Source organism: Lepidothrix coronata, unplaced genomic scaffold (genome assembly GCF_001604755.1).
Source record: "Lepidothrix coronata isolate B3197 unplaced genomic scaffold, Lepidothrix_coronata-1.0 Scaffold78, whole genome shotgun sequence".
Taxonomy (NCBI): Eukaryota; Metazoa; Chordata; class Aves; order Passeriformes; family Pipridae; genus Lepidothrix; species Lepidothrix coronata.
Window position 1 is genome coordinate 2,649,577 of NW_016690258.1, and position 23,302 is coordinate 2,672,878.

The 23,302-nt window shown below is 44.8% G+C and overlaps 2 long non-coding RNA genes across 4 annotated transcripts in view; one reads left to right on the plus strand and one right to left on the minus strand.

Annotated features, from left to right (window-relative positions):
• LOC108499781 overlaps positions 1-23,302 on the minus strand; it is a 227,722-nt gene that overhangs the window by 143,442 nt on the left and 60,978 nt on the right. The window contains exon 1 of one of the 3 annotated variants that reach the window (XR_001875650.1): positions 3,630-3,707. The exons of the other annotated variants lie outside the window; for them this stretch is intronic. This is a non-coding gene — a long non-coding RNA (uncharacterized LOC108499781). Of the gene's footprint in view, positions 1-3,629; positions 3,708-23,302 lie in introns of those variants that run through there. 3 annotated transcript variants of the gene reach the window in all.
• On the plus strand, positions 3,864-5,958 carry LOC108499784. Its single transcript, XR_001875654.1, has 3 exons — positions 3,864-4,141; positions 4,263-4,334; positions 5,776-5,958. It is a non-coding gene; the product is annotated as an uncharacterized LOC108499784 (long non-coding RNA).

A 23,302-nucleotide genomic window follows, 5' to 3' on the forward strand; every position in this document is an offset into this window, starting at 1 on the left:
AGGGATAATAGTAAGTAAAATTAAAGTTGAATATACAAAGCAACTGCTCACCAGCCGCTTACCAATGCCCAGTTCCTGAGCAGCTTTCCCACAGTGCCTACACTGAGCATGGTGTCACATAGGCTGGAATATCCCTTGGGCCACTTGGGATCAGCTGTCCTGGCTGTGACCCCTCCCAGCTTCTTGTGCTCCCAAACCTCCTCACTGGTGGGGTGAGGAGCTGAAAAGTCCCTGACTCTGTGCAAGCTCTGTTCAGCAACAACTAAAACATCAGTGGGCTATCACAGAATCACAAAATGGTTTGGGTTGGAAGAAACCTAAAAGATCATTTAGTACCAACCTCCCTGCCATGGGCGGGGACCCTTTTCAGTGGACCAGGTTGCTCAGAGCTCCATCCAACTTGGCTTTGAACACTTCCAGGGATGGGGCATCCACAACTTCTCTGGACAACCTGTGGCAGTGCCTCACCACTCTCACAGAGAAGAATGTTTTTCCTAATGTCTAATCTAACCCTGCCCTCTGTCAGTTTGAAGCCATTCCCCCCAGTCCTGTCACTACATGCTCTTGCAAAAATTACCTCTCCATCTTTCTTGTTATCAACATTATTCTCATTCTAAATCCAAAACACAGCACTGTGCCAGCTGCTAGGAAGAAAATTAACTCTATCCCAGCTGAAACCAAGACACTAATCACTAAACATGACCTAATCAATAAAAATTAATTAGATAGCATTAATCAAGTACAATCACTAGCAAACACTCTAACAGTTGTACAGAAAGGTTGCAAAGGATCCGAATTATTGCTCTGGCACCATTCCCACTGTCTACATTTAACACCACCAGTGTCTTAACATTCAGGGCCAGTTCCCTACATGGAGTGAATCTCAAGACTGTAGTTTGGTGCCTGCCAAGCACCGAGCACGGCTCTGCCCTCAGTGTTCTGGGCAGAGCTGTGGACAGAAGGAACAGCCATCACACAGGAGATGGTGTTTTTCTCTGGTGCAAAGGCTGATCCAAACCAGAGGCATGGCCACCTTGCTGTGGTCCCCATCCTTGCATCCCCTTGGCCAACCCTAGGAATATACAGAGCACACAGCATGAGCAAGGTGACACCTTAGGGCTGTACTGTGCTGTAAATGCTGAGCAGGATGAGCAGAGAGGGGGAAGAACAATCTGTGAAATGAAAGGCAAGTATCTACAGGCTGTCCATTCAACAACGCAGTGGCAAGAGCTGTTTCTATTGACATCTGCCATTTTCATCATTGCATATGGAAACAGAAGAAAAGAGATGTTCAAAACCAATGCCCAGATCAGGTCCTGGGAAGCTGCACTCTGCCTGTGTCAGTGTACCTGTCCTGAAGAACCTGAGTCACACACTGCTGAATCTACTCCAAGTACAGGACATTTCTCTTCTCCTCCCTCTTGCATCTTTTCCCCAAATCCATTTTCAAGCCACACAGCTTTCTGTCATCCACCCACATGAGCCCATTGCCAGGGTGGGGGTTCATTTGCAATATACAGGGGACAGCAATCTCCTCAAGTTTCCCCAGGAGCTGTATGGATTTCCCCAGGAGTTAACTCCAGGAGATCCAGGCACCTGGGCAGACACAGCACCTTGCCAACCATGCCCTTCTCAGAATCAGCCAGCTTCCCCATTCACATCCTGGAGGCTGCCCTAAATTAAAGCTGGTTCCCTCTCAGCGCTCTGTGTTCAGCTTTGCAGTGCTCGAGTTAACGATGCAGGAGAGCAGCCGGGTGTGACTTCGAAGGAAAGGGAGAATGTGCTTCTAGCTTTTCCATAACAGTTAATCATTAACCCCTTTCATGGTCACAGAAGGTGCTGGCCTCCTTACAAGCTCCCCTTATCAGCCATAATTATTTCCTGATCCGCTCTCCCCTAACTACCTGGCAGACTTATGCACAACACCCCTGAATCACCTGACTGCATTTATTGCCCTATATTCCAAGCCAAATGGGTCTCTGTTGTGTCAGCTGCAATATGTACAGCATGTTATTTCTCCCTGACCATGCCCAAACATAAAAGCTGTTCTGACCCCCACCTGGCCCTTTACACCATCCCTCCTTCTGTGACAAAGCCAAACAGAACAGTCATCTAAATACCTCAGCACTTCTTCCCCAAATGCAACAACTCCTCTTGCATACAGCCCAGGGGGGTATTGCTGCCATATCTTTAAGTCCACTTTAAGTTTCAACCATTTTCATTCTACAGATATTGCCTAGATATCTAAATCAATGCATTTTTATTTTCTGACAAAGAATAGCTCCCCTCCCTAGAGAAGAGAGGTGTAAATCCAAATGATAGACCTCTATGTGACACCCACCTGGTGTGTTATTTGCCATGTCAGAGGCTGCTTCCTGGAGAGGACAGTTCAGAGTGACCAGCTTAACTCTGTTATTGAATAAAAATGGATAGAGTGCTCTGACCAGTAGGGTTGGTCTGAATAGATGAAGTCAAACCCTCAAGAAGTGGACTTATTTCATCTTTAAAGAACAGGTATAAATTCAGGTAAATGAACACCTCAGTTAAGAAGAAGCTGTATAGTCAATAGATAGCACATGCCTATGTAACACATCTGTTGTACAAGAACTTTATATCAAAACATATACAGTAGGGAACAGAGGTCTCCAGGCACAGAAAGAGGAATAATTGAGAAATGGGAACATGGTATTTCACTATCAAATTCATTTCTCAGGGAGACAATACCACCCACAAAAAGAAATAAAAATGCAACGAAGGGCATTTTTAAGTTTGGGAAAAGACTGTTTTAGGGAAATTCAAAACCACAAAGGGAGCAGGGGATGCACACGGAATAACTCCTGGGCCAGATTACACTGCTGTTACCAGCACCAGTGCCTGATACAAGGCTGACTCCACACCCAGGAGGTTACAAGGCTGTTCTGAGACACTGGCAACCCACCACCCAAAACAATGCTTCCTCTTTCTTCCTAGCATAGCATCCACGTAAGCCATACAGTAATTCAGAGAGTTCTCAAATGTGACCAAGAATTTGGAAATGCTTTGCTCTGCTTGCCTTGATTGCTGCAGTCAGGCCACTTCTAAGGCCAAACAAAAACCCAGACCAAACCCCAAAACTAGAACCACTGCAACAACAGAGTGCACCAAAGAAATATCAGGATGCTGATGCCAGCAGATGGGACCATGGGCCAGAGGTTATGCCAGAGGATCACACTACAGTTTCTCTCATGCTCTCCCTAAGCATGTATTACTAGTTCCAGTCAAGGACAAGGTATTAAGTTAAGGTGAGCTTTTGGCCAGAGTCAGTACAGATGCTCCACTACTGAGGCATAAACTGAGAGCTAATCTTGGAAAACAAGCCATGTTCTACCCAGAGCAATATCCAGACATGTAACTCTTGGAAAACTCCTTATTTGATTTCTTTCAACCTTTTATGTCAGACCCTCTTCCTCTTGCTTTCTTTAAGGTTTTTTGGGTTTTTTTGGTGGGTTTTTTTAAGCATTAAAAATACCCTAGATTTTAAATCACAGTGAAATACACTGCAATAAGCAGCCCTGCAGGTTGATGTCAGCTGTCTGTCTACAAATAATCCCAAAGTCCCCCTTTACTGCTGCCTGTCCATGTGTCCTGACCCTTAACTAAAGAGGTCTCTTCTAGAGCAAGCCCTGAGCTCATTCCCCGTGGTGCCTTCAGTCTTCGGCCACTCTGCCAAGACAGCCAACACCAGTAGCTATTATGGAAGTCACTCACTGTGACATGACATCCCTTCCATGGGGCAGGCAAGTCAAAACCACTCCTGCAAGACCCACTGGAGTGGGGGAGTCACCACGGAGCAGAGCCCAGCTCGCTTTTCCCTGCGCAGCCCGTCTCGCTCTGTCATTGTAACGACACCACAGCTTGACCCAGCCACTGAACTGCCTAATGCAACAAGATGATTGCAATCAGCAGCCATGGAAATTAATAGCACCATTCTTTCAATTTTTAATGCAGTTTGAGAGACTTAAATCAAATCTGGTGGGGGACAAAGTAGCCAGTGATGAATTCATGCAGGAAGCAGTGAGCACGTTACCTGCACTGTGGTTATGCCTCGTGTCAGTGCTCCTAAAAGTCTGCTACCAGAGAAGCTTCAACAACTTTTTAGAGGGTATCTTGGCACTACCAAACTGCACAGGGCAAGCTAAAGCTTGCCCCGAGCTCCATTCTTTTATTGAAATTTACCTCCCAGCTCAATTGACATACATAGTGTTGAACTGTCTCTCCTGCAGGTCCAAAAAGGATGCTACTTCCTTGGTTTTCAGTGGATTTCTGCACAAAGTTCCCCCTGAAGACAGATTTAGGTACCTGGCCTTTAGCAAATACCTATGTCTTCTTATTCAGCACTTACTGAGCTGTTGCTGAGACACATTCCCAATGCTGCAGTTCCTGGTTCTCTGCAGGCGTGGGTGGGAGCTTGCTGGCTTTTGCCAGCTTAGAGCCTGTGCCCGCCATCCCCAGGGCATGCAGGGCCCTTCACCCCCATCAAGCTTCATCTTGCCCATCCACTGCTCAGCCTTGTTTAACCACAGCGAGGGAGGCAGGAAATTGTTTCCTGCCTTCTGAGAAACATTTTATGGAGCTGGAAAAAGTTTATCACAGTACTTTTCTGAAAGAGGTTTTGGTTCTCAGGTATGTTTTCTTTCCTAAAATCTAAGTGAGTCACATATACATCCCCTGCAAGAAATCCCACATGGAGTGGCAGAGATGTGGGAAAAGATGGGTTTTGGTTACAAAAACATGTTCTCACACACACTCCCTCCAAAAGTCCTGAAATGTCCTGATAGAAATAGCTGGGTTTGGAACACCCATACCTATCAAAAAGCCCCAGCTTCCAATGAAAAAAAACCAAACCAAAACAAAGCAAAAACAAACAAACAAACAAAAAAACCACAAAAACCCAAACAAAAACAAAACAAAAGAAAGGCTTCTGTGTTGCTTTATGCTGTGAATCGAGCCAAGAGATGGGGCTGGTGAGTGAATCACACCCCAGTGCAGCTCGTGGACCAGTGCAAATCGCTGCCTTCAGCTCACACGTGTGCCCCAAAGACAATTCCAGGCGTTCCTCCTCACACCTACCAGAGCTGCAGCTCCCAGGCTGAACCCTGTGCTAAGCTGCCATGGCCACTCAGTGCCCGGAGGGGATCCCCACTACCGGCACAGACAGATGGCACCAGTCACATCCATTCCCCGTGGCACAGCCGGCCTGTCAGCCCCGGTGACAGCTCCGCTGTGACAGCTCTCACAGCCAGCGCCCGGAGCACAGCCAGTGCTGCCGACCAGGGACAGAGATCTGGGACTGCCTTTGCACCTCTGAAGCCACAGTGGTCACTTTCTTATGAGGAAAGAGCTTTCACTCCATTTTCCAGGTCTGGGTTTTGCATTTCCCCGCGTCTGGCTCTTTCTTTTCACAACAAAAACCAACCCACCCTTACTTCCATAGCCATATAGGAGGTCACGTGCAAAGCCCTGGGACTCCAGCTCCCAGAAGAGAGCACTGGAAGGCAAAAGCAGGGGAACAAACTATTAATATGATTTATCTTTTGCACAGGGGCTCCACCCTCTCTTTCAAGACTGTGCATTTAGATAATGAGAAACAGGGTATTCCCACCCCTCGCGCACAATCCCCTTTTTATTCCCTATGCAATGAGGAATTGAGATATTAGACTTTCTCAACCACTTCCCACAAGAGCTGTCTCTGGCTTTGACTTTGATAATCCAGCTTGACTGATCTTTCTCCGGCAGTGGCATTGGCGTCAGCAGCCGAAGTGATGGATGGGCTTCACAGCTCAAACAGCCTTCAGGACAGCTGCTTGAAGATAAGTGTCTAAGACTAGCAATTTATGCTTTCTCACATTCCTAAGCCACAGGATGTTCATGGGGACCTTTTTTCTTTACTGTTAGCTTTGAAACAGGAGCAAAATAGAAAGGGTGAGACTCTCAAGTAGCTATGCTGCACCTATTGCTGGAGAGAGGAAAGTGAATTATATGACTGGGAAGCCCAAATTTTCTACCATCCCAAAATTCTGATGACTTTGGCTCATACACTGCTTTTCTAGTTTCTCTCTTTTATCTGAATTTTAAGTCCAAGTGTCCTGGGCCACATGTGATAGGAGTGGCAATGCTATTGCCTACAGGCAGAAAATGAAGGTAGGAGACATGGGAAGACAAATAGCTGAGCTGCCACAAAAGAAAAAATGGCATCAGCATCCTGGAAAGATGCACACTAGTAACTTCTGGCAGTTAGAGGCATTGCAGTTGTCAGGTCACAATTTCAGATAACCTGAGAAAGATTTAGCAGAATATGAGTTTATCTCTGTCATCAGTGGATCTGTGATCACTTGAGTAATGTAACAATGGCTGAACCTTTAAAAGTAGTCAGATTGATAGTCCCCATTAAGATGCTCATCAAAAGCCACTAAAACCCTCCTGATTTATGGCTACCAGCAGGAAAATTTAGTTACAGGCAGTTATACTTTTCTTCTTCAGCTTTCAGAGGTGCTTTTGTAGAAGTTTCACTGTTTAAGTACTTAGAGCCTAATGAATACTCAAACAATTGTCTGATGTTAAGCTCCCAGGATGCCAGCGATGACTGAGGTTGAAGATAACTTAGAAAAGGGTCCAATAGCAAGCAAAGCTCCTACTGATAAACACAATTGCTTGGTGCCCTTCAGAGCTTAAATTCGTGACCAAGTTACTGCAAAATGAATGCAAATGCACTTCAGATGACCCCAGCAACTAACTGTGTATATAATCATAATCCTTACCAAAGACAGAGGGATCCAAGTGACACAGACATGCAGGCACATAGACAGCAGTACATGTAGGGCAGAGCCAAGCTGGACATGGCCCCAAAAACCCTTCAAAGTTAAAAACTGGGGGGGGAAAATGTTCATTTGATCCTTCCCCATTGATACAGACCTATAATTGGGTCAAGGGCAGGAACTGAGAGGGTAATCCAAGATGTTTGTGTTTGACATAAATGGAATTTGTACTCAACATCTTGGAAGCATAAATGGGTGTTGGCCCTCCTGGAGTTTAACAGCCAGGAGATTCTGAGTACAAGCAGATAGCAGAACTGAGCTGTGTCTCAACACCTGAGAAATGCTGGGACTGACACACAGCTGTGTTTTATCATGAAATGTGACATCCAACCTACTTTCTTTTTATAAAAGCAGCAGGACTACGTTTTTAGGAAGAGGGTAATTTTAACAGTCTTTATACTTGAGTACTTTCCCAACCATGATACAACCATAGAGTAAACAGATGTACCAGGGTGAATTCGGGTAAAGAGTGACTCAGGATTTCTGAGGCATCACCAAGCACAAACAAGACCTTTGAGATCAATTACTGACTGCTTAAAGTGAAACAGCACTGATAGATGCACTCGGTGTCATAGGGCAGTCACCTTTTTCTCTTTAAAGTTGATTCTTCGTGGACATCAGACCTATGAAAGTGGCAACTTCACAGAAGTGATCTGCAGCCACTCCTCCCAATTCGTGAGGGAGACAACTCCATGTGCCCCATTGCCTCTGGGAATTGTTGTCCTATTTCAACCAGAAGAGAAGCCAAGTTCCTATGAACTTTGAGAAAATGGGAAGCCAAACAGAGCACGAAGTCTCTGCTGGTTCCCTGCTAAGGGAAGGGCTGACAAACTGTGCTCTCCCTTGACACCAAAGAACCCCCAGAAGGACATGTTAGAAAACAGATCTGACTTCTCATGCTGCTTGTGACACAGCTGGCTTTTCCCCCCATTATTCTGTGGTGCACCCTGATATTCTTCAAGCAGCTGAGATCCTGTCCTATAGGACACTTCCTTTCCCAGACCGCTTGTACCAGGCTTGCTGGGCTTGGCCTTTACAGACACTCTGTCTTTAACCAGAGCTTGGGGGCAGCTGTGGATTCATAGCTAAAACTCTGTGGTTTCCTTTCAGAAGAGGCAGTATTTCCTGAAAACCTCTGCTGGGTTTTGGAGCCCAAACTCTACTGGCTTTCAAAGGAGACTTTTCCTCCTCACTGCTTGCGGTGCCTGAAAGCCTCTCAAGTCACTTTGTTCCTGTAAATGCTTAGGGACTCCTCCAGCTTCCTAGAGTGCTCTGAGCTCTCATCTTCAAGATCCCTTTGGAGGCAGGTCTGGAGGACACCCAGCTAACAATCCACTTCCCTGCCACACTGGAGGACTTGATTCACAGCCTGACTGGGCAGGAAGCTGAGTCCTGATTTCAGTAGGCCTGCAGAACAACTCATGTCTGCACTATCTGTGAGAGAAATTCTTAAACCTTTGCTCACAGTGAGTAGCAGCTGACACTGTTAATCATCACAGAGAAGAAAGGAGGGGGGTGGAAAAATGTCTGCCTCCCAGCTCTCTTACTGAGGCCTTAGAATGAGAACTTCCCTCAGCGGGGGCTGGTTCTTCTCTAACTTCCTTCATTGTTCCTTTGAAGCATCCTGCTCTTAGATCCTGTTGAAAAAAAGGTACGGGTAGACTTAGTGGGTCAGTTATGGTCTCCCCCAGGCAACTAAGAAAACTGCAGACAATGCAAGTGAGAATCCTTCCCATATCTATTATGAAATGACCCTGTGAGACTGCAAACACTGAAGCAGCCTAACAGTAGGACAGCGTACCAGCACAGTATCAAAGCCTCTAAAACAGAAGTTCCCCAGATTTTCCAGTGCTTCCTTGTTGTTCAAAGACTCCTACTCCATCAAAGCTCAAACTGCTGCAGGACCAACAGATCACGTGAGAGGCATCAGAGGATTATTAATTTGAAAGAAATGGGTGGAAAGTGTGTCAAGCACGCCCAATCTTTGAACTGGGTACATTAGAAGAACATTGCAAAATAAAACACAACTGCACATTCATTTCTCTTTAGAAAGAACATATTGCACAAAGCCACAAAAGTTACATGACCTTCATGTGAAGGAGAACAGAAAGACCAATCTTCACTCGTTGCAAATTGACTTGGAAAGGCAACAAAGCGATGCCAGTTTTCACCAGCTGAAGATACGACCAAATGTCTGCGGTGCTCAGAAGGCGAAACTGTGAGGCCTATTCATTGCAAATGCTTCTGGGCATATGTTAATCAGCAAGAAACTTCTTTCCAGAGATGATTATGGTGCAAATAGAAGGCCATGATTTTGGCCTATTGTGAAGACTGTGCCTTCCTCTAAACATGCAGTGGAGGGTGGCATCTATTAACTGCATCTGGCTGCAGAAGAGCCTACGGTCACAGAGTTGTTTCAGTCCAGTAGCTTCCATTTATCTGCAGCATTGTCCTCTCCAAATCCCTGTCCAGAAGACAGGCGAACAGCAGGATAAATGTTTTTCCCATTGACACTGTCTGGTCCAGCAGCACTGACAACACAAGAGGGATCCGTGCCTTGTCCCCGTTCTGGCAGCTCACGGGAGAGATACAACTCAACGCCTCTGAACTGAAGGTTGCTGTTAATGTGCCCTTAAAGGATAATGACACTGGCCATCTGCCTAGAGGCCACAGCACAGGCTGTGCTTTGTTTAGGATCATTTCCTTCTAAAAGTGAAAGAGGATGTTCTGTATTTTCTACAGCGACACAGAGATCTGAAAGGGGAACTTTATTTTTGTAGAAAAGCCCCACTGCTCCTGCTGTGGCAAAGGAATGAATGGTAAACATCCATTCCATCCCAGGCTGCATCACTGGCACCTCTAAAACACCCCAGAACTTGGTGGCATCACCACTGATGTCATTTCCAGCATTTTGCACCCTAAGACCATTATAGGATTTTATATTGGTGACGCTAGTGTTAGTCTCATATTCACTGACAGAGAAATAAAGATACCAAAAAACATAACTATGACCAGTATTCAACTACTCAGCAGCCAAAGCAGGAATAAAAATGTTCAACAACGACTTATCAGCCATTTACCTGAGACAGTGTAAAGCTAAGACTTTCAAACAATGCTGACAATCTTAAGCAGGATGAGCATATGAATTCATCCAAATGCATTGCCAAAAAAACCCCGAAAAAAACCCAAAAAAACCAAAAACCCCAAACAAAAACCAAACCAAACCAACAACAAAAAAACACCCCAACCCAACAACCACTAAAATAAAAAAAAGCACCAAAAAAAAAAATCCATCTACATAAATGCCAGCTAAATCTTTTATTTGCTCTGGAAAAACTCTTGGCAAGAAAGTAGCACTGGCCTGGCCCCATACAATTGCACATGAGAGAATTCTGATTGCCTCTAGTTTTGATAAGGAAATTGTAAGCAAGGAGATGTTTTGTAACCAGAATTATCTGCACACAAACATTCAGCAATGGATAGTCATAACATCAATAGGAAACAGATTTATAGAGTTTGCTTTTCTGTTAACAAAAGTAACTAGTACAGTTCCTCACACTTCAGAGGCACTGGGCCCAGTGGGACAGAGGCCCTTCTGTCCCCAGTTCTTAGGTGTGCTGAGTGCTGGCTAAGGTAGGATAGTGCAATATTGGACTCAAAAGTCAACTTTTTGCATCTACCTCTGAGTCTGCTCATGCCCATCAGCTCCACAGGAGCCATTCCCAATTCATTCCTTTCTCTTTAGTTTACAAGTTAATTAGCAACAGACTGAAAGAAAAGGCCATTTCTTCAGGATACAGAGATGCCAAACTTCCCTAACTCCAGTAGAGTGCACAGGACAGCAAATTTTTAGTTAATCTGAACTCCAACACCTGCACAAGAGCACTGGGTGCTCTATACAACATTGACACAACCTGAGCTGCTGAAAGGATCCCAACAGCCATGTCACAGCAGCTGTGCACCCTCCTCAGTGGTCAGAGCACCCCAGAGAGGCCCTTGGGTATCCACAGCAAGAAGAGCAGGGAAGCAGACAACCACCCCCCCTTCCAGAGGCACGTGTTGTAGGATGCAGTGCATCCACGGTCTAGGAGGCTGTTAGGGCAGAAGCAGTAAATCACAGCTGGCAGTGGGCAAGGCGTGAAGCCAGGAGGGTCCTGAAAACACAAAGGTGGAGAAGGGATCCCAGAAGAGCCGTAAAGTGCAGGTCTGGTTACAAGTAACACTGCCTAGCACATACCTACGTTATACATCAAAAGCCCTCAAATGCTCAACGAGGAATGCCAAAACCAGGAGAGAGTTCACAGCAGCTGAACCTCTGCACCTCTGAGTCCATGGGCCCTGCCTCAGGGGACTGAACTCAGATACCTCTCAAGTAGAAGGCAGAAGAAGGATTAGGTGGGTGGATACGACCCCAACAGCCCAACCCCTGGGCAGAGAACAGTGAGAGCTGCAGGAAGCAGCACCCTACAAAACCAGCCTTTTACACTGACCTGCACCTGCTGTTAGGACCACCTTGAGCTACCAAAAGAAGACTCTCCAAAGTGCCCAAAGCATGATGTCTCAAAAGTCCCGTGAAGGGAATACGAGCTGCCCTGGAGGATGATCCAACCCTGGAGGTGCTCACGCCATGCTGAGCAGGACAGGTCTCTGAGCAGGACAGGTCTCTGAGCAGGACAGGTCTCTGAGCAGCACATCCCAGCGTGCCACTGGGGTGTGCGCCACAGAGTCCACTTGGAGGGGACTAAGCAGAGCAAGGAAGACCCTGTAAAGCTGGTGGATGCTTCCTCCTTCCTGCTCATCCAGATTTGCACCAGCTAGAGAGTGAAGTCAAGCACAGGTTTGTATGTGCATGTGAAAAATTTGCACTTGGGTCCATTAGGTTGATTTTCCCCAGACCAGAGCTTCTCTCGCCTATCCCACACAAGGTCCACATGCACTGCCAGCACATCTCAGTGCTCACTCTGTAGAAATTAAATCAACTCAGCTACAAACAGTAATACAGACCCATGACAGGCTCAGCCCTCGCAGCTTCCCTGGCCTTCAGGAAACCGTGAGCCCAGGAGCCACCAGCCTGAGTCACATTCACATCTGGCCTCTCTGTTCAGCAGGACTGGCCTTGGTTTCTAAGTCATCTCACCTTGAAAGCAACCTTTTCATTGAGGTAACCCGGCTGATTTCCAAAGGTGACACAAAAAAGAAGATGGATCAGAAAAAGGTGGCAGCCCTAAAAGGAGAGGGGGAAAAAATGATTTAAAAAAAAAAGAAAAAGAGAAGAAAAGGAGCTATGGAACAGAGCAATCTTCTGCTCTTCATTCATGTCATGTTCTGGCACACTTCATAGCTTTCCTCTCTGCAGCCCCCACATCAACGCAGACAGAGCGCAGAAATCAGGCTGCCGTGTCACACACACTGCTGAGAACAGGGCTAAGTCTGTGACTGAGTGCCCTGCAGCCATCCCCATCCTGCCTGCCCTCCTCTTCTGTACAACTGATCAGGGCACTGGGGCTCTGATACTCACTGTAATTAAGCCCTGCTCTTGCTTGGTCCCTAGGAACTGCCATAATTAACTCGATGAATAATGGATGCATTACTTAACTGGGAGTATGAACCAGCTTGTAAAGAATTCACTAAAACTCTTGGTCTTGCATTACAAAAAGGAATGTGACAGTCAAGAGGAGTATCATTATGAGCACGGCGGGGTCATGCCTGCACTCCTGGTTTCTCCAAGCCAACAGATTGCTTTGAGAATCAGCACAAATGACAGGATCAGACTGAGGGCGCTAGTGTCTTCCTTCCTCAGTAGGTCATTGAAAACTCTCTGCTTTCCCAGAAGTCTCACTGTTTATGACACTGCTCCAAGCAAATGCTTTGGGTTGGTGGGAGCACCACGCACATGTTAAAAGACCAAGGTCCTTCATGGCTGTGAAGAAGTTCCTCTGAAGACCATGCTCAGAGCGAGCAGGGAATGACTGGCACAGAGACAGTCCCAGCTGTATTTTCTCTGAGCATCTTCACAGAAGGATGATGTGGAGAGATAACAAATCACACCTGCCAGGTAATGTTTTAAAAATGCTATTTCCTGTACAGTCATCACCAAAAAGTGCCAGGGAAATGGGGTCTTCAAATGAAACAGCTCCCAAACCGAGTCTGTTCAAGGCAGTGCAATATATTTACTTTTAGACTTTTTTTTTAATTAATAACGTTCTGTAACCAAATAGAGTCAGAGATAAATCATCACACAGATGCTATGCTTCCCTCTTAAGATAAGATGATTATTAAAGGATAAACCACAAAGCTACCTTCATTTGGACAGGGCTTTTCTTCCTGTCTACTTTCAGATTCAAATTAAGTTACAACTTTTTCAGAGCATTCTATCTTTCTCTCTCTCTAAATATCACAGACCTATCTAGAATAGAGAACAGAGCACAACTGTACTCTGATTTTCGTGTTTCAGGTCCCAGGCTACATATTCAATTCTTTCCCTGCTTCTGAAGTTAACTCTGCCAGTAAAACTCTTGTTGGACTACACGTCTTTTGGAGTCTCACAGCAGGATAAACGTGAGCAAAGGTGATGTGGCATGTCCCATACTCTTCCTCCCTTTTTTTCCAATCTCCCAAAGGCATTCTGTTTCTTACAAACAGATTGTGACTCATTGAGACATTCAGAATTACGTTCCTGCAATTTCCATTTTTACTTCACTCATTCAAATCCAGCCTGTTGTGGCTTGCCCAGCTTCTGTTTGGCAAATCCTCACTAGTTGTCCTCATATGGCAGTAGAGTGTGTTTGAACATCAGCTTAAAATGAGATCTAGCAAGTGTTAGAACAGGCCAGTTTCTCTAAATAATGAAGAGCAAAATGAAAAAAGGACCCGAAATATCAGTGTCTCCTCAATATCGGTAACACAGCCTCAAAGAAATGAAAAGCAAGAGATCAAGCCCAGGGATTGACTTGAGCCAGGCAACCACTGCTGTTTCCTGCCTCTGGCTCCAAGCAGTCCTGCAGAAATTTCATTACCTCACTGCCCAGCTTTCCTTTCCCACTCCTGGCTTTCCTCTCCGTGTAGATGCCCCAGGAGAGCCTTGTTTAGAGGATCATAGCTCTGAAACTCCTTGCAATGTTCCTCTCAATTAACATGCTCTGGAGGATTACTGAGTCTACAGGCAGAAGAGACAGAGGAGAAACCAAAATGGTGCTAAAATACCTGCTGTCAAAGAAATAAGTACCTTAGAAGTTATTTGGAGAACAAAAAAAATCAATAGATTTATGTTCGTGCTGAAAATACTAAAGAAATTATTTTAAACAAATAGCTGCATTTTAATGGAATCTTTGTGGAGCTGAAACAACCCAGATAACAACATGCTCAGCTTCATTTGATTTCCCTAGGCCTCTGATGAGTTATATTCCCAGGTAAAGGTGGTGTCTGTGTATCTGCTTGGTTTTCTTTGTCCTGTAGGTTCCCAGAAGAACGTTGCCTAAATGTAAGAGGGTCTTGGCATTTAGAATTATAAAAGAGATTCATAGAATATCCTGAGTTGGATATTCCAACTTTAAAGTCCAGTTCCTGACCCTGCACAAATCACACCAACAATCCCACTATGTACCCAAGAGCATTGCCCAAACCATTCTTGAACTCTGCCAGGCTTGGGAGCCACGACCAGTTCCCTGGGGAGCCTGTCCCAGTGCCTGACCACCCTCCAGGTGAAAAACCTTTTCCTGATATCCAGCCTAATACTCCCCTGGCACAGCTTCACACCATTCCCTCAGGTAATTTCAGCATTTTCAACAGCAGTGCTTATCTGCCTGGTTTCCTAATCTAAATGGCATTCATGAAGCAGGTTCTCTAACATCCGTTTACAATTTCTCGAGAGTAAACACACCAGCAGCTGCTAAATGTTCTCTCTCTCCCTATCACATGCTCTCAGCTATACTTCACCTTACAGAAAATGCAATGTTTACATAACTTATACTTTAGGTTACAGATTGCATTACCATGCTCCTGGTACAGCCTGCCCAGGACCTTTCAAGCATCCAGCTCTGTTCTCTATTGCACATAACTTGGCTAACTTTGAGCTCCTTGTGCTGCAGTTTTCCATAACAGGCAACTACCTCAAGATGGATTTTTAAGCTATTTCTAAGATTACATCTAAGAACATAGATAGTTTTTTTTACAGCCTGAACCCCTCTCCCATGCCACCTAAACTAGGAAACCATTTCAGTGAGAAACATTCATGTCTCTATGTTTTGGAACAAGATTTGTGATTTGGGAGCACTATGAGGTTTGCCTGAGGCACACAGATGTAACAGGTTGCCATTTTCCTTGCTTTTTTTATTCTTCTTGTTGCACATTTTAAGTTTTTGCTTCTCTTCATGAGATAGAAGAAAAGAAATGTAATCCATTCCAATGATGACTGGACAGAGTTTGAGATTTTTTTGAAAGGGCTAAATCAGTTCTGAAGAACCTTAAATTGCTCCATACATTGGCATCATCCTTCTTTAACAGGATGTAATGGAGAGCAATCGTAGAATGCTTTGGGTTGGACAGGACCTTTAATCATTCACTTCAACTCTCCTACCATAGGTAGGGACACCTTTCACCAGATCAGGTTGTTCAAAGCCCTAGATGAACAAATAAATCTAACAAATCTATTGATAAACTAAACCTCTTATACTTGGTTATACACTGCTCTGCAGATGCACCTCAAGTCTGGTTTGACTTATCAGCCAGTCTCCATCCTGGTTTTAACAATGTCAACTGTGCATTGACTTACTCAACTGAATTTAATTAAAAAGAAAGAAGAAGAAAAGAAAGACACCCCCCTGTAGACTCTAGGAGTTGTTAATACTCATTTTAAGCTGTGACCTAAGATCTGAACTTAGATATCCAGGGGATATGCACCTTTTAAGCTACAGTTTCCAGTTCCCTGCTCACAACTCATTCTTCAATGCAAATACAATTTGACGGTATCTGGTGCATAAATCAACGATGTGGCTAAAGTCTCAGTCAACTCTTCTCAGAATAAATGTTGCCATTTAAAATGTGGCAATCAAGCTTGTAAAGGGAAGGAAAGAAATGTCACTTGCAACCCAAGTGATTCTGTTAACAAGCTGGGTTCCTGCTTCAGGTTTTTTTCTGATAAAGCCACTTATCTGACTGTATGAAAGGTCATAAGTAGTTGTTGGAACAGTGGAAAGTCCACGGAAGGCTTTTTTGCCATCCTGCAACTTTTGTTTGAACTTTTAGTCGAATCATTATTTCAGTTCCTGGAGCTGAGTCATTTCATGTGCCTCGCACACGAACGCGCACAGGGCAGCTCTGCTCTGCAAGAAACCTCGGCCCTACAGGAGCATTTCCCTGCATGTGGAAACGCAAGGAGCTGCTCCACTCATTTCAAGGTGTTTGTGTGAGGATGCACGACTCTGGGTGAAAGAACCACATTCCTCATCAAAGCTCACCCAGCAGATCCCGGGGCAAAACTTCAAGCCTTCTCCTCAGTCCCGCTGTGCAGACGGAGCCTCAGAGGAGCGACCCTGCACAGGAGATGTTGCTAAAAGGAGAAGGGTTTAGATAGGACCAACAGCTTTCAAAGGTATGGAGACTCAGTACCAAATTTTTGTGCTAAAATCATCTGCCTCTGGCACATCTGTGAACATCCTTTTAGAGAACCCAAGTAACTAATTAACTAAAAGAGGTATCAGCTCTCTGAAGTTTGCTTCTACAACTGCCTTTCCACGGTATGCATATGCCATTTGTTGAAACATCATAAGACCTTGTAAACCACAAGCATTACTAAAATATTTTTTCCCACTAACACTCCCTCCCCCTTCTTTATATCAAGTTCTATGTAAAACCTTTTGCTAAAGATCCAGATTCTCCCACTGAAACCAAGTGCTACTTGTCTGGAAATAGACCTTCTCTCTGCCTTGAAAAGCACCCAGAGCAGATGGCCAGAGACAAGACACTCTGGTATCACAATCTCACACTGTCCCTTCAATTACACATCAGAGGAATAGTCAGAGGGAAGTGTTAACTATTACAAGTTCCTTTACTGAAGAGACCAGCATCTGGCTGAAGCAAAGAACAGAACAATTCACATCAGAATTGGGGATGTCAAATTGAACCTGAGTTCAAAACCTCCTAATGCTCAGCTTCAGTGCCAGGCCAGGGCAAAAGAAGAGTGCTTGCAGAAAACGTTGTTCAGGAGAGCTGTCCAGAAAAGGCAATCCAAAGTAACAGGAAAACCTGCAAGTCTTCTCTAAAGAATTGGAGAAAAAAGGTCCTTTTACAAGTCCGAACGCTGCAGCCCCCGTTTCAGCAGATACAGGGCTGCTTGCATCAAACTTTATTTTTACAGAGTGTGAATCATTTCTCACTCAGTGAGAATCACTGGGATCATTCTGCTGTTGGTATCTCTGACACCAGCACTGCTAAAAATACAAAAAACTCCAAAGTCAGCCATGGCGTGTTGTCAGCCCTGAACCTTTCTACGCGATTGCTGCGTCTCCTGCATCTGCTGACAAAGAGCAGGAGCAGGGGCTGACACCTCTCAGAACAGCCTGTTAAAAGAGTGCAGGACTGGGCCCACCCTCCACACACACACTGTCAAAAAAACCTCCTCCTTCTCCATTTATCCCCAATAGTAAATATTTGATTTCTGCTCCTGGTCTGATGAACAATGGCAGCCTGTAATTATAGCTAATACCATACAGGCTGCTGTGCTGTCACTCACTTTTGCTCTCAGCCATGCCTGAGAACAGAAGGACCATACAGTTATCTTTGCAGCACTAAACTAGCTGCTTAGCTCACACCCAGCTAAAGAAGTCACGCAGTTGTAACTCTTTTCTCTCTGAAAACGTGAACTGAAAAGCAGCAGAAGACACTTTTCCAAAACCCCTTTGCCATTTCATATTTTAATCTGCAATGACAGCTCAAGAATGCACATTATCCAATTTTGTCTACCAAATCACAGCTGGAGAGCAAGCCAGTAGTGAGTCCTTCATTTTAAGTGATTATTTACATAATCTTTAACATCCACCCCCTCCGGAAGAGAAATATCTTGCAACATGTGAAGATAGCTGTGCTAATTATGATTTCAGTTGCTATGAAACAGCCTTCAAATGTGGTCCCTCCCATCGTGTTATAAACAAGGTCTTGGGGTGTGGTTTGCTTAACAAGGAGCAATATCTGCAGCTTAACTAACTGTATGTTTTCACGGACGGTGGGATTGTGCAACCACATGCCACTGGCTGTTGTAGAGGCCAGAACTGCAGTTTGCACCAACTTAGACAAATTCACAGAGAAAAAGTGCATTGCAAATAGCCTCTGGTTCTGAAAACCATTAAGTGACTGTCTGAAGTGTGTTCAGGGAAGAATTTCTCTGAACCAGCCTCCTCCTGGATCCGATTGCACAGCTGGAATTTGGGAAATGGGCTTTGGTCTCTCCACCTCTGGTCCCTGTAACAAGCCAGCTGGAAGTCAGGTTTCCTACCAGGTTTGATCTAGCAGCAGATTGATGGAGTGGCCTGTTCATTCTCATCCTCACTCCCAGGATAAGTGCTTTGTCTAGGGGAAATGGAAAAAAAGGCTCTTTGTAGTGCTGTTGGATCCACTTTGAAACAGCTGTAGTTTGGTTGAACATGGAGGTTCAGGACTCACATTTTGTCTAGTTTACATGAGATAATATTTCATTCAGTGGTATGGGAATCTCATCTCATTTCCGCTGGCAGACTTGCTCTTCTGTGTCTTATCTCTAACTGGGTGATAAACTGATATCACAGAATCATAAAATAGTTTGAGTTGGAAGGGACCTTTTAAAGGTCATCTAGTCTAACCCTGCTGACGTGGGAAGGGACACCTCCCACTTGGCTCCAATCCCTGTCCAACCTGGCCTTGAATACTTCCAGGGATGGAGCATCCACAGCTTCTCTGGGCAACCTGTGCCAGTGCTTTACACCCTCATTGGAAAAATGTTCCAATAGAATACAGTATTAAAGATTTGAACTTAGAATGGCACTCTGCCTATTAATAGGAGTTTGATACCTGGTGAATTTTAGCTTAGTGTGATGTGTAAGAAATTGTCTGGCATCATGGAAAGGCAGACAGGGCAGAACCCATGTCCCTCACATGACAAGGTACATGACCCTGCCAGTATTTTCACTTGCCCAACAAAGCAATGGAAAGAAAGAAACGGCCTCAAATCCATTACTGATATACCACACTTCCTCCAAATGGAAAAGGGGGCTTCTCTTCTCCATGCACCTTCCAGAGGGGAATGGGGCAAGGAGCTGCTGTCCCAGTAATGGCTGTCTAAAAAAAGCAAAACTATTTTGTTCAACTCCAATCTAAACTTTCGTTGTTGTTCTTTTCACAGGGCAGATATGGAGAGGTAGCACTCAAGCTGACCCAAAACAGTGTCATGGTTCATTAGCAAATTAGAGTTTTAAAACTAACTATTCCTACAGCACTAACAGCAGGGCAGGATAAGATGTCATGAGAAGATTAAAAGAAAATGCTACCTGGACTACTGAGGTTGTTGGCCAAACATAGAGGGCTCTTGCAACTCTGCTGTCATTTGTGCTGATGCACACAGGTTTTGTGGTAGAACTTTGGTCAGTGGAGATAAAACAAATGCTCTCTATGCCCAGCATTCAGACTCCTGAGCTCATTGCCCTTCTTTTTGTCCCTTGTTTTCGTAGAGAGTTATATAATAAATTTTGTTGGATCACTGCCACTCTGAGTTATGTTCTGCAATAATTGTGAAATCCCTGTGTGGTCGGCTAGACATAACAGAGGGATCACTGCCATATATTTTGCCCAATGCCCCATATACCACAAACAGCATTTATTCCCAGTGTAATTCTGCCATGCCCAGGGGAGTTTTATTTCGGAGGAATTTTTCCAACAAGTCTCACCTCAGTAAGAAAAAAAAAAACAAAACAGAACACCAAAACTAAAAGTATCTTTCCCTGACACCCTGAGAAAAAACAAACCAAAACATGTGGCTTAAGGCCAATACAGGGCTCTCCCAACCTTCGAGCTAAAGACTAAAATACTTCTAAAGAAAATAACTATTTGGTTTCTGTTTTTCTCCACCATCTTCCAGACAGATAGTAAAGCAAAGAAAAACTGGAAGTACTGCAGATCTAAATGCCACAGGCTTCTCCTTACATCTGTCCTTCATAGTCATTTGCTTCCTCCTCCACACACACCCTTTCAAAGATAAAATCCCATCTTCAAAGCTACCTCTAAACCATCACCAACTGCCTCACTGTTTTTATTTTGGTTTTCTGGACAAGTTTTCAGGTTTCAATCCACTGCCTTTAGGTGCAGACAAGTCAACTGTCATATATAAAACACCCTCAAGTGGCAGGAGACACTTTGAGTTTTCTAACAGGGTTCAAGTGGTGAGAATGAGGAATTGAATTCTGGATCATGACAAAGCCTGAGGCTGTGAGATGCCTGCTCATGGACCAGGAGCAATGCCCTGGCACTGTTGAGGTCTCTGATCCAAGCTGGGTTAGGTACCCTACAGGAAAGTTAAGATTTCCAGTGCCTCTTTTCCCCTTGTGCTGAGACAGTGGATGAGCACAGGCTGCAAGGCTGGTGTGGACAGTGATGCTGTAAATACCACAGAGCCTCATCCTAAGATGCAGAAACTCATTCCACTAAGAAAATACAGTCAAGATCATTACAGAACCATAATATGGCTTGGGATGAAGAGGACTGTAAAGATCATCTAGTTCCAACCCTCTTGCATTGGCAAGAACACCTTCCACTAGACTAGGTTAATAACTGAACAGCCAGAGCTGTGCTGTACATCTTCAGCAGATGTTGCATGAGATGAGCTTGCATCCCAAACACGTGGCTGCTGTCCCTTTTGGTTTTAAGGAAAGGGTTGATGTTTCCCAATCTCCACTTTCTTGCTAAGTGTGGGCTTTTCCTACTCCAGGGGTAGCCCCTGCTAAGCAGAAGCCCCCAGAGCCATCAGTCTGAAGTGCACAGTGACCAGAGAGCTGATAATTCCCTGCTGCTACTGCTGTAGGATTTAGTCACTTGTGTACTTAATAGCAGTCAACTTTGCATTTATAGGCAAGGTGGACACACAGTCCCACATTAGCAGTAGCATCTCCTAGAATGGGTTTTCAAGGAAACCTTTACTATTAAATCCTGAATTCATTCAAATCAGCACAACCCATTGACACCAGCAGAAGTTCAGTTCATACCAGCTGGGGATAGACCAATTTCCATTAAACTTGCAACACTCTAGGACTGCATTTGAACTGAGCTGACTGTGCCCAAAATACTAAGTGCTTCTAGAAGGTTGATGGACTGATGTTATTGATTGGGATGATGTGGTTGCCAACAGATAGGCTGCATAGAGCATTTCAAAGCTCAGTTTTGTTACAACACTAAGCTGCATTGCCCTGTAAAAGCCTCAGAAAAAGGTTGTGATCAGAGCTTTGTTAAAGCTGGAATCAGTCTCCCCCTAGAAATGCTGCCAGAAATGCCTCCGTGAGGCTTCTCAGGTAGGTCTCACTGGTTTTGGTTTCATTTACTATTGCTTGAGACTGGCTTTTCTCCTCAAAATTTTATCAGCTTGCTTGTAACCCTCTAATCCCTCTTGCAGCCTCTTTACCCCCCTCGACCCCCATCGTGGAAAGGGCAGACCTCTGGCACAGACCACAGACACCCAGCCCGGCTTGCCTCCCTCAGCACTGCTGCTATCTGGGGACTGCTGGCACAGGCTATAGGGCACGTCCATCACACTTATTATCTCCTTGTAGTTTCATTATTAAAATTAGAAAAAAAGTTTATTCAATGCTTTTCTACAGGGCTGATTCCTTTCCCCTGTCCTTAAACCAGTATAATCGGGATCTCCTTGAGGCTGACACTAGAAGACATGTAACAATACAGATTTACTTTATGTTCCTTCTTATGGAATCCCCCTGGCCCTTTACAAACTGCACAAGCATAACAAAACAAGACAATAAAACACACAAAAACATGTTAACTGAAATATCTGTCATTAAAATTTTAGTGCCTAGGTACTTCCCACTAACAGTCTGCAGTATAAACCGGTGAAATCAGGTTAGGACTACAAAAGCAAACACTACTTTTATAACCTTGCAGTCAGACTAGGAGGAAATGGGAGGAGAGTGAGCCAAGCCCCTCCTGGTGTAATCAGGTGCAAAGCCATTCCAGCAGTGGCTTCACACTGGTTCATGAAGTCCAGCTCTTACCCAGCTCCTCAGCATGCATCAAATCAGCCTCAGTTTGTGGAAAAGGGGAGCACTGCTCTGGTCCCTGCAGCTCAGCAAATTTTGGCCCTGCCTAATTCTGTGGGAAACAGACTCCTGGTTGGGACCACTGGTTGCTGCCTTTCTACACAGCCCTGGGCACTGTCAGTTGGTAAAATGTCTTAACTAAGTCAGATGGAGAGGCCTCAAAGATATTGCATTTCACATGAATACACCAAATCTAATCCTCTATTAAAGAACCATTTGCTACAATGCAAATAGGTCCTTGCTCCCAGCAGGAAGCAGTTACAGTGCAGTCCTTCATCCAAACAGGAGCAACAAAAGAAGGGACCTAGACAATAATTGCGAAAAATCATAGTTCAAAAAGTCCTGACTGGCAGGGCTGGAGACCCCATTGCTCCCACTGGCATTCCCCTGTGCACCTTGATGAATCCTCTCTTGTGTTCAGGCATAGAAAGGCTGTTGTGAAAATAACACTCTAGGACACAGTAGATCAGTTGGCACTGAAAAATGTTTGCATTCAATTGTTCTTCAGTTCTGTTAGCCTTTTGGCCATCTTCCTGAATTTGACAGCAACGTCTGTCATATAAAATCAATTCTGGTTTACTTTTTTTTTTTTAAAATGTCTTTATGTGAACACTCTCCACTCTAAAAGGCAGAAGGCTGATGAGAGCAGGGAAATAAGGGACTAATGTGTCTCAGTGGAGTTACAGAGGAAGAGGTTGGCAAATGCCTGTGCTGCTGCTCTTACAGCAGTGTGGCTATAGCCACAGTGGCCCAAGGATGGTTAACCAGTTAACAGGTTCATAAATATTATCAGCCTCTATGTCAGACCTGAAAAAGATCTCCAGGGCCATTTCTAGTCAGCTTTATCCCCAGCTCTAGCAGCTGATTTATTCTGAGCTATTCTTCCCAGAAACCTTGTCTTGCTGGCAGTATTAGAGACAGGCCTCTGTTTCCCTGTTTTCAACATCTTGCATTTTATGGACAAGTGTTACCAGGCACAAAACCCAGCTTATCATCCCGGACAACTCCTCACAAACAGTTACACAATGGGAACAGCAGACAACAAAGGCAATGAACTTCCAGTTGGAGTGTAACCACAGAGGTCACACACCTGAGCCTGTCTCCACCAGGACAAGGACATCTCCTCCAACAGGAAGAAGCTGTTTGCCAGTGCTGGCTCCTCTG